The sequence below is a fragment of the Triticum aestivum genome, chromosome 4B (assembly GCF_018294505.1).
Source record: "Triticum aestivum cultivar Chinese Spring chromosome 4B, IWGSC CS RefSeq v2.1, whole genome shotgun sequence".
Classification (NCBI taxonomy): domain Eukaryota; kingdom Viridiplantae; phylum Streptophyta; class Magnoliopsida; order Poales; family Poaceae; genus Triticum; species Triticum aestivum.
The window spans coordinates 37,379,650-37,391,926 of record NC_057804.1 but is presented as its reverse complement, the minus strand read 5'-3'; positions in this window follow the sequence as shown (position 1 = coordinate 37,391,926).

The window sequence follows — 12,277 nt, the reverse complement described above, 5'->3', positions numbered from 1 at the left end:
TAAGTTCTCTGCCACACACTTATGGGCCTACTAAGTGACGCGTCCCCTAAAAAAATAAGTTGACGCTTATGCAAGGCTTTGTCAACTTATTATAGTCAACACACGGTTCTAGCAGCAGTGGCCGTTGGATGTCTATCCAACGGATGTCGTGCTTCTTCTTCAATCTCGGATATTCTTAGCTTCGGCCGCCCAAAAAATGATTCCTCCCCCTGACATCTGGGGCGCACCATTTCAGAGGCTGACCTGTGGGCCTACTAAGTTGGAGCGTACCAAGGGCTTTGTCAACTTAGTCAATAATAAACGATTCTAGCTTCAGTGACCGTACGATGTCCATCCAACGGCCGTAGTGCTTCTTCAACCTCTGGTCTTCTTGGTCCAGCCGCCCAAAGCAGCGCCGGTCGTGCCGGCTGCTCCTGCCTCCCGTGGCCGGCTGTGCTGCTGTGGAGGCCTCACCGCCCCCATACTACTCACACTGCTGGCTAGGCCATCCCTCCACTCACCCACACCCCCTGTTATTCTGCGGCGACGGCAGCCTCACACCGCAGCCGAACTAGTGAACCCTCGTACTCCTCTCCGTGCGGGCTTCCACTGTTGTGTCTTCCCTGGCTCCGCATCGTCCCCTTCCTAGGCCTCGTCGTCATCCACCACCCTGGTGCTCTCGGTGCGGCGTGGTCAACGTGGTCAATGACTGACTTCCATCGGAAGAGTACTGTACATGGAGAGGCTGACAGCTGGGTCCACGGCATCCGCAAGGAAGTGCCTACTTATTACGCGCAAAATAATTATTCCTCCACCTGACAGCAGGCACCCACCGGACGGGCCACCTTATTTGACAAAAAAAACATTTCCCCCCTGACTGCTGGGACCCACCGGACGGGCCACCGTATTTCGTGAAAAAACGTTCCCCCCGCTGTCAGCTCGGACCCACCGGAAGTGCCTCCTTATTACGCACAAAATAAATGAATACTCCCCCTGCTAGCTGGGACCCACCTTGGTGGGAGGCTGACCTGTGGGCCTACTAAGTTGACAGGGACGGAGGGCTTTGTCAACTTAGTCAATATGAACAATTCTAGCTCCAATGACCGTACGATGTCCATCCAACGGCCATAGTGCTTCTTCAACCTCTGGTCTTCTTGCTCCAGTCACCCAAAGCAGCGCCGGTCGTGCCGCCTACTCCTGCCTCCCGTGGCCGGCTGTGCTGCTGCGGAGGCCTCACCGCCCCCTATTATCCCCACCGCTGGCCAGGCCCTGCGGTGATGGCAGCCTCACACTGCAGTCGAACGAGTGAACCCTCATACTCCTCTCCGCTTGGGTATCCACTGTCGCGTCTTCACCGGCTCCGTGTCGTCCCCTTCCTAGGCCTCGCCGTCGTCCACCGCCCTGGTGCTCTCGGTGCGGCGTGGTCAACGTGGTCAAGGAACGACTTCCATCGGACGTGGACTATACGTGGAGAGGCTGACAGCTGGGTCGACGGCCGCAGCAAGGAAGTGCCTCCTTATTACGTGGAAAATAATGATTCCTCCACCTGACAGCAGGGACCCACCGGACAGGCCACTATATTTCGCGAAAAAAATGTTTCCCCCCTGACTGCTGGGACCCACCAGCTACACCTTCGCACACAAGGAAGTGCGTCCGGTAAAAAAAAACAATTCGCCCCCCTGACTGCTGGGACCCACCAGCTACATCGTCGCATGCATGGAAGTGCGTCCGGGCAAAAAAAAGATTCGCCCCCCTGACTTCTGGGACCCACTAGCTACATCTTCACAGGCAAGGAAGCGCCTGACAGTCGGGACCCACCTGGTCGAAGCGTATGTAGTGTTGTCATTCTGGTCGCGAACGTGTACGTACATATATACTGGTGGATGTAGAGGCGTGCATGTGTCGTAGTAGAGGCGTGCACGTAGCATGTACATGTATGTATAGTGGCCAGGGTGCAAGAAAGAAAATACGGCCACGTACGTACATACAGGCAGGGTCTCAAACGCCTACTCGCGCATATGTACGGCCAGGGCTCGTGTTCATGGGGAGGCAACAGAATGCGTCGTGTTCATGGGGAGGCAACAGAATGCCTCGTGTTCATGGGGAGGCAACGGAATGCGTCGTGTTCATCGGGAGGCGACAGAACGCGTGGGAGCCAACCGGCTGGGTCGGAACGGAATGCGTGGCCGTGTTCATCGGGAGGGCTTGGACGGAACAGGCGATGGAAACGAGGCCTGGCGTACCGCAGAACGAAGGAAACGGACCTCCTACGTTCGGAACGGGGTCCTGTTGATCGGGAGGGGTCTGGTGTACCACAAAACGGAGGAAACGGACCTCCTACAGTCGAAACGGGGGTCCTGTTGATCGGGAGGGGTGTGGCATACCGCAAAACGGACGAAACAGACCTCCTAAGGTCGAAACGGGGGTCCTGTTGATCGGGAGGGGTGTGGCGTACCGTAAAACGGACGAAAACGGACTTGTGTTGGAGCGCTACGGTCGAAACGGGGGTCCTGTTCATCGGGAGGGGTGTGGCGTACCACAAAACGGGACTCCACGGCATACTGTTCATCTCCACCGTCGACCTCCTCCAGCCTCCACGGGCTACCGTCGACCTCCTCCAGCCTCCACGGGCTCCTGTTCATCCAGCCCCCACCGCGCGCTACTCCACCGACTACTGTTCAACCACCCCTCCACCGTCTACTGTTCATCCAGCCCTCCACACCACGGGGTCCTGTTCAACCACCCCTCCACGGGCACCCCTCCACCGTCTACTGTTCATCCAGCCCTCCACACCACGGGGTCCTATTCATCCAGAGGCAACGCCACCGCTCACTGTTCATCCACCCCCCGCAATGCTCACTGTTCATCCAATCGATCGGCTTAAGTTAGCAGCAGTAGCGAAGGAATCGCTCGATCGGGTTCAGTTAACAGCCATCGATCGATCGCTCGGGTTCAGTAACACGTAGGCTGCAGTTCAATCGCTCGGGTTCAGTTAGAGCCTAACGCCTCGCTCAGGTTTAGTTAGAGCCAATGCCTCGCACACACGCGCGTACGTGTACGAGAGAAATGCGCATCGCTCGGCCCCCGACCTCCCACCGTAACCGGCAACTCCCCAAAATCCCCCCTCGCTTCTACCACGGTTTTTCCCGTCATGGACGGCCCAAAGAATGTCTTGCAGCTGCGTCTCCGGCCCGCCCAGGATGAAAAGCCCATTTTCTGTCATGATTTTTTGTCATAGAAGTAGGAGCCCACCACATCTATGATGATACCGGGTTTTGTCAGAATTATCGTCATAGAAGTGTCATATGTATGATAGAAAAAAAATTCGTTCGGCCCAAAATGTCACGGATGTGTCTTTTTTTTGTAGTGTGACAGAGTTCTCTAGTCACCATCACCAAGTTAGTCGAACTTCATGATGAACTATAGTATGCAAGGGATGACGAAAATGACCCCTAAGCTCTTCGTGATGCTAAAATCGACAAGGGTAGAAATCAAGAAAGAACATCAAGTGTTGATGATTGACAAGATCACTAGTTTCAAGAAAAGGGCAAAGGGAAAGAAAGGGAAACTTCAAGTAGGATGGCAAGCAAGTTGTCACTCTCGTGAAGAAGCCCAAAGCTGGACCAAAGCCTGAAACTGAGTGCTTCTACTGCAAAGGAAATGGTCACTGGAAGCGGAAATACCCTGAATATTTGGTGGATAAGTAGGATGGCAAAGTGAACAAGGGTATATTTGATATACAGGTTATTGATGTGTACCTTACTAGTGTTTATAGTAGGCCCTGGGTATTTGATACTTGTTCGGTTGCTAAAAATTAGTAACTCGAAACATGAGTTACAGAATAAACAGAGACTAGTTGAGGGTGAAGTGACGATGTGTGTTGGAAGTGGTTCCAAGATTGATATGATCATCATCGCACACTTCCTATACTTTCAGGATTAGTGTTAAACCTAAATAAATGTTTATTGGCATTTGCGTTGAGCATAAATATGATTTGATCATGTTTATTGCAATACGGTTATTCATTTAAAGTCAAAGAATAATTGTTGTTCTGTTTACATGAATAAAACCTTCGATGGTCATACACCCAATTAAAATAGTTTGTTGGATCTCGATCGTAGTGATACACATATTCATAATATTGATGTCAAAAGATGCAAAGTTGATAATGATAATGCAACTTATTTGTGGCACTGCCGTTTGGGTCATATCGATGTAAAGCGCATGAAGAAACTCCATTAAGATGGACTTTTGGAATCACTTGGTTATGAATCATTTGATGCTTGCGAACCGTGCCTTTTAGGCAAGATGACTAAAACTCCGTTCTCTGGAACAATGGAACGAGATACTGACTTGTTGGAAATAATACATACCGATGTATGCGGTCCAATGAGTGTTGATGCTCGTGGCAGGTATCATTATTTTCTGACCTTCACAGATGATTTGAGCAGATATAAGTATATCTACTTAATGAAGCACAAGTATGAAACATTTGAAAAGTTCAAAGAATTTCATAGTGAAGTGGAGAATCATCGTAACAATAAAATAAAGTTTCTACAATCTGATCGTGGAGGAGAATATTTGAGTTATGAGTTTGGCCTTCACTTAAAAACAATGTGGAATAGTTTCACAGCTCACGCCACATGGAACACCAAAGTGTAATGGACTAATGGTGTGTCTGAAACGTCGTAACCGCACTTTATTGGATATGGTGCGATCTATGATGTATCTTACCGATTTATCACTATCGTTTTGGGGGTTATACATTAGAGACAGCTACATTCACTTTAAATAGGGCACCATCAAAATCCATTGAGACGACGGCTTATGAACTGTGGTTTGGCAAGAATCCAAAGTTGTCGTTTCTTAAAGTTTGGGGATGCGATGCTTATGTGAAAAAATTTCAACCTGATAAGCTCGAACCCAAATCGGAGAAGTGCGTCTTCATAGAATACCCAAGGAAACTGTTGGGTACACCTTCTATCACAGATCCGAAGGCAAAATATTCGTTGCTAAGATGGATCCTTTATAGAGAAGGAGTTTCTCTCGAAAGAAGTGAGTGGGAGGAAAGTGGAACTTGATGAGGTAACTGTACCTTCTCCCGAATTAGAAAGTAGTTCATCACAGAAATCAGTTCCAGTGATTCCTACACCAATGAGTGAGGAAGCTAATGATGATGATCATGAAACTTCAGATCAAGTTACTACAGAACCATGTAGGTCTTCCAGAGTACGGTATGCACCAGTGTGGTATGGTAATCCTATTCTAGAAGTCATGTTACTAGACCATGATGAACCTATGAACTATGAGGAAGCGATGATGAGCCCAGATTCCACGAAATGGCTTGAGGCCATGAAATCTGAGATTGGATCCATGTATGAGAACAAAGTGTGGACTTTGGTTGACTTGCCCGATGATTGGCAAGCCATAGAAAATAAATGGATCTTCAAGAGGAAGACAGACGCTGATAGTAGTGTTACTATCTACAAAGCTCGAATTGTCGAAAAAGGTTTTGGACAAAGTTCAAGGTGTTGACTATGATGAGATTTTCTCACTCGCAGCAATGCTTAAGTCTGTCCGAATCATGTTAGCAAATTGCCACATTTTATGAAATCCGGCAAATGGATGTCAAAACTACATTCCTTAATGGATTTCTTAAAGAAGAGTTGTATATGATGCAACCAGAAGATTTTGTCGATCCTAAAGGTGCTAACAAAATGTGCAAGCTCCAGCGATCCATCTATGGACTGGTGCAAGCATCTAGGAGTTGGAATATACGCTTTGATGAGTTGATCAAAGCATATAGTTTTATACAGACTTGCGGTGAAGCCTGTATTTACAGGAAAGTGAGTGGGAGCACTACAACCTTTCTGATAAGAATATGTGAATGACATATTGTTCCTCAGAAATAATGTAGAATTTTCTGGAAAGCATAAAGGAGTATTTGAAAGGAGTTTTTCAAAGAAAGACCTCAGTGAAGCTGCTTACACATTGAGCATCAAGATCTATAGAGATAGATGAAGACGCTTGATAAGATTTTTCAATGAGTACATACCTTGATAAGATTTTGAAGTAATTCAAAATGGAAAAGTCAAAGAAGGAGTTTTTACCTGTGTTGCAAGGTGTGAAGTTGAGTAAGACTCAAAACCCGACCATAGCAGAAAATAGAAAGAGAATGAAAAGTCATTCCCTAGCCTCAGTCATAGGTTCTATAAAGTATGCTATGCTGTGTACCAGACCTATTGTATACCTTGCTCTAAGTTTGGCAAGGGAGTACAATTTTGATCTAAGAGTAGATCACTAGACAACAATCAATAATATCCTTAGTGAGGACTAAGGAGATGTTTCTCGATTATGGAGGTGATAAAAGAGTTCGTCGTAAAGAGTTACATCGATACAAGCTTTTACACTAATCCAGATGACTCTAAGTCTCAATCTGGATACATATTGAAAGTGGAAGCAATTCGCTAGAGTAGCTCCATGCAGAGCATTGTAGACATAGAATATTTGCAAAATACATACGGCTCTGAATGTGACAGACCCGTTGACTAAACTTCTCTCACGAGCAAAACATGATCATGCCTTAGTACTCTTTGGGTGTTAATCACATAGCGATGTGAACTACATTATTGACTCTAGTAAACCCTTTGGGTGTTGATCACATGATGATGTAAAACTATGGGTATTAATCACATACAGATGTGAATATTGGTGTTAAATCACATGGTGATGTGAACTAGATTATTGACTCTAGTGCAAGTGGGAGACTGAAGGAAATATGCCCTAGAGGCAATAATAAAGTTATTATTTATTTCCTTATTTCATGATAAATGTTTATTATTCATGCTAGAATTGTATTAACCGGAAACTTAGTACATGTGTGAATACATAGACAAACATAGTGTCACTAGTATGCCTCTACTTGACTAGCTCGTTGAATCAAAGATGGTTAAGTTTCCTAGACATAGACATGAGTTGTCATTTGATTAACGAGATCACATCATTAGAGAATGATGTGATTGACTTGACCCATTCCGTTAGCTTAGCACTTGATCGTTTTGTATGTTGCTATTGCTTTCTTCTTGACTTATACACGTTCCTATAACTATGAGATTATGCAACTCCCGTTTACCGGAGGAACACTTTGTGTGCTACCAAACGTCACAACGTAACTGGGTGATTATAAAGGAGCTCTACAGGTGTCTCCAAAGGTACATGTTGAGTTGACATATTTTGAGATTACGATTTGTCACTCCGATTGTCGGAGAGGTATCTCTGGGCCCTCTCGGTAATGCACATCACTATAAACCTTGCAAGCAATGTAGCTAATAGGTTAGTTGCGGGATGATGCATTACGTAACGAGTAAAGAGACTTGCCAGTAACGAGATTGAACTAGGTATTGAGATACCGACGATCGAATCTCGGGCAAGTAACATACCGATGACAAAGGGAACAAACGTATGTTGTTATGCGGTTTGACCAATAAAGATCTTCGTAGAATATGTGGGATCCAATATGAGCATCCAGGTTCCGCTATTGGTTATTTACCGGAGACATGTCTTGGTCATGTCTACATAGTTCTCGAACCCGTAGGGTCTGCACGCTTAACGTTCGGTGACGATTTATATTATGAGTTTATGTGTTTTGATGTATCGAAGGTAGTTCAGAGTCCCGGATGAGAATGAGGATATGACGAGGAGTCTCGAAATGGTCGAGACATAAAGATCGATATATTGGACGACTATATTCGGACATCGGAAAGGTTCCGAGTGATTCAGGTATTTTTCGGATGACCGGTGGAGTTACGGGAATACAGGAGTACATATGGGCCTTAGTGGGCTTTAGGGGAAAAAGAGGAGAAGCCACGAGGGCTGGCCGCGCGCCCCCCATGGGCCTAGTCCGAATTGGACTAGGGGAGGGTCTGCACCCCCTCTTTGCTTCTCCTCCCCCTCTCCTTCCTTCCCCTCCTAGTGGGACTAGGAAGAGGGGAGTCCTACTCCCACTAGGAGGACTCCTCCTCCTGGCGCGCCCTACAGGGCCGTCCGACCTCCCCCTTGCTCCTTTATATATGGGGGCAGGGGACACCTTTAGACCCAACAATTGATCATTGATCTCTTAGCCGTGTGCGGTGCCCCCCTTCACCATATTCCACCTCGGTAATATCGTAGCGGTGCTTAGGCGAAGCCCTGCGTCGGTAGAATCATCAACACCGTCATCACGCCATTGTGCTGATGGAACTCTCCTGCAAAGCTCTACTAGATTGGAGTTCGTGGGACGTCATCAAGCTGAACGTGTGCTGAACTCGGAAGTGTCGTACGTTCGGTACTTGGATTGGTCGGATAGTGAAGACGTACGACTACATCAACCGCGTATTGCTAACGCTTCCGCTTTCGTTCTAGGAGGGTACATGGACACACTCTCCCCTCTCGTTGCTATGCATCACCACGATCCTGTGTGTGCGTAGGAAATTTTTTGAAATTACTACATTCCCCAACATTGAGAATTTCAGATATCTCATGTTTTGGCACAAGACGATTCGATGCCCCTCGGAGCCTAGTGAATATGACGTTTCTCTATGTTTCCCTTTGGTGGATTTGAGTCGTAAGGAAGTCGTACTATTGAGAGGGGGTCCGCTTCGGAAAGGTTAGGGTGGAATCATCACGTACACGTCTGTTCCTTTGCACCACCTTTCCCTTGCATGTTTGGAGCATCGATCAGTTATCCATGTCTTTGCAAAATGAATGACTCCAAGTGGTAGTGTGTTGTGGCATGCGGTAGTACTGCTCAAGGGAGAAGTAGTACCAGAAAGGCTCACGGTAGTACCTGATACGTCTCCAACGTATCTATAATTTTTGATTGTTCCATGCTATTATATTACCCGTTTTGGATGTTTATGGGCTTTACTTTACACTTTTATATCATTTTTGGGACTAACCTACTAACCGGAGGCCCAGCCCGAATTGCTGTTTTTTTGCCTATTTCAGTGTTTCGAAGAAAAGGAATATCAAACGGAGTCCAAATGGAATGTAACCTTCAGGAGCGATATTTTTGGAACAAACGTGATCCAGAGGACTTGGAGTGGAAGTCAAGAAACAAGCAAGGCGGCCACGAGGGTGCCCGGCATGCCCCCTATAGGTGGGGGCACCCCCACCCTCGTGGGCCCCTCGAGCATCCACCGACCTACTTCTTCCTCCTATATATACCCATGTACCCCAAAAACATCATAAGCGACCACGAAAAACTATTTCCACCACCGTAACCTTCTGTATCCGCGAGATCCCATCTTGGAGCCTTCGCCGCCGCTTCACCGGAGGGGGAATCAATCATGGAGGGCCTCTACATCATCTCCAAGGCCTCTCAGATGAGTTGTGAGTAGTTTACCACAGACCTTCGGGTCCATACTTATTAGCTAGATGGCTTCTTCTCTCTCTTTGAATCTCAATACAATGTTCTCCTCGATCTTCTTGGAGATCTATTCGATGTGACTCTTTTTGCGGTGTGTTTGTCGAGATCCGATGAATTGTGGGTTTATGATCAAGTTTATCTATTAGAAATATTTGAATCTCCTCTGAATTCTTTTATGTATGATTAAGTTATCTTTGCAAGTCTCTTCGAATTATCAGTTTGGTTTGGCCTACTAGATTGATCTTTCTTGCAATGGGAGAAGTGCTTAGCTTTGGGTTCAATCTTGCGGTGTCCTTTCCCAGTGACAACAGAGGCAGTGTCGTGGAATTAACACATCAGATGTCCTCATGAAAGAACTTAGTCATGGAGCCATCGCTACGGGTTAGCTTGAAGGGGTTAAACCGGACAAGGGACATAAGAATTTTATACTAGTTCGGCCCCTTCGATGAAGGTAAAAGCCTACGTCTAGTTGTGATGGGATTTATTGGGTTTCGATGATCAGGGAGCGAATACGCTTGCCTGAGTCTCGAGTTGTTGTCTGTTGTCCCTGAACCACCGTCGGGTCGTCCCTTTATATACACAGGTTGACGCCTGGCCGGTCTACAGAGTCCCGAGGCCGACTCATACAAGGGTCCGGCTCGGTCTCTCCTTTCCTAACTTACAACACAAGTTTACATAATGGTGGCGGTTTGCTATTATGGGCTCTAATCCGCCACTGGGCTCCGGGCCTCTAAGCATTATAATAAATCGCCATCTTCTGAGTCTTCATGGGCTTCAATACGGTTGAGGGTAAACAGGCCCCTCCTGGGCGGTTTATACTCAATAGTTATATCCCCAACACTAGGCCCCAGAGTGATTTGAATTTGTTCATATCAACCTTCAGTACTTAGAAAAATCCCATGAACATCTTCCTTTGCTTCTCGTAAACCGCCATGACATCTTGTCTTATAAACTTTGTTAAACTGCCGTGACGTCATCCTCTGGATACAGCAACAGAACATCATGACGTCATCTCCGTAAAAAATGAATAAAAAGATTCCCTTCATTAATGTCATCCCGGAAATCGAGGCAACAGCTGCACCACTTGCCGCTTTGGACTCCTCGATTTTTGCACCGGTCTTTATCCATTTTCCTTATAAATAGACCCAGGGGCCCTTTCTTTTCTTCCGCTTCCGTACTTCTTCTTCTTCCTCGCGACGCCCCAGCTCTAAAGCTCCGCCGTCGTCCTCAACCTTCGAACGCTGCGTCAACAAAGGCCGCTGCATCAACCTGGTTGTACCAGAGATCTTCGGTGTTCCTCCACTATCCTGCGCATCTGGTAAGCTTCTCCCTCATAACCCTAGATCTGCATTTTAGGGCTCCTGTTTTCATCTGTGTTCATAGGTGTTCGTCCCTAGTTTCTTCGTATTTGTTTCTGTCATAGCTTCTTTGATTCAACTGTAGCATAAATCTCATGCAGTAATTGTTCCGCATCCAGTTTAGTACTTTAGTAAATCTTCCTTCTTGTACAGAATCCCTTGATAGAACGCACGAACTTCTCTGCTCTGTTTAACGCCTTTATAGATCGCATAATTTTTTTCTTACTGAAGCTTTGGTAGATCCAAATTAATTCTGTCATTGTGTGAAACCTGTTTCTATCAACACTTAGCAGATTTTGAACCCAGGCCCTTCTGCCTACGGGCGGTTTAACTTTTGATAACCAATCCGCCATATACCATTAGCCCTCTCTTAAACCGCCAATTGAACTTGAACATCAATTTTCCAGTTTAACACTGAATAATACTTAAACCATTTAATTTGTAAACCGGCCTTTACTTTTCCTTTCAGTTTCCTTCCGAGATGACCAAACAATTCTCTGCTTGCAACTGGGTTCCATCCCGGATTACGGAGACACAAATCAACGGCTACGTCACCACTGGCGCTTTAGCCTAAAAAAGGGTCCTTCACTGGCGAGTCCCGGGCTCTGAATGCCCACGTGAACCTCAAGATGGAGAAGTGATTGTATTTATGCAACAGTTAGACCGGGGATTCAGCCTGCCCGGATCAAAAAATTTCCGGGATGTCCTCGCAAGCTTCCAGCTCCATCCACAAGACATTGGACCAAACTCCGTGTCCAATATATGCAACTTTCAAGTATTCTGCAAAGTCTACCTTCAAGAAGAGCCATCTGTGGAGTTGTTCCGGGATTTCTTCCACTTGAACCGCCGTACAGAGTTCTCTGATGGCCCCAACATAGAACTTGGTGGTGTTTCAATTCAGAAGAGGAAAGAAGTTGACTTCCCACGTGCAAAACATCATAGCCATCCGAAAGATTGGAACCAAACTTGGTTTTATTGCCGGAATACCGCCCCTGATGGAGAAAATCCTCTTCCGGGTTACCGTCCCCACCGGCTTAGCAACGGTCACCCATTACCTTCACGCTTGTCTGCCGCAGAACGGAAAAACTTTGCACCTCAAATCACCAAGCTCCGGGCTCTCATGGCCAATGGTTTGACTGGTATTGACCCTGTCCACTGCTGGGTATCTTGGGGCATTTTGCCTTTAAGCCGCCGCCCCGGATTGATGCATGAGTATACTGGCAACATCAAAGACCCTCAACGCTATCATGAAGTAGTAATGACGGATCTTGAAGTTACTGAATCTGTGAAGAAGATGCTTGATGAAACAATCACTTCATGCAGTCAAACCGGGTTGCCACCTTTTTGCGTCTCCAATCCACCGCCAACGGTAAAGTTTATCTTAATATTTTACTGATTCGCCTCCGCTTTAACTATGTGCTGACATTTCTTTTCCTTGATATCACAGGCCAACAGCTCCTTCTGGAAACGGACTAAACCGGCCAGGGCTCGTGCCAAGACTTAGGCCACCAAGAAAATTTTCAAGAAGAAAACT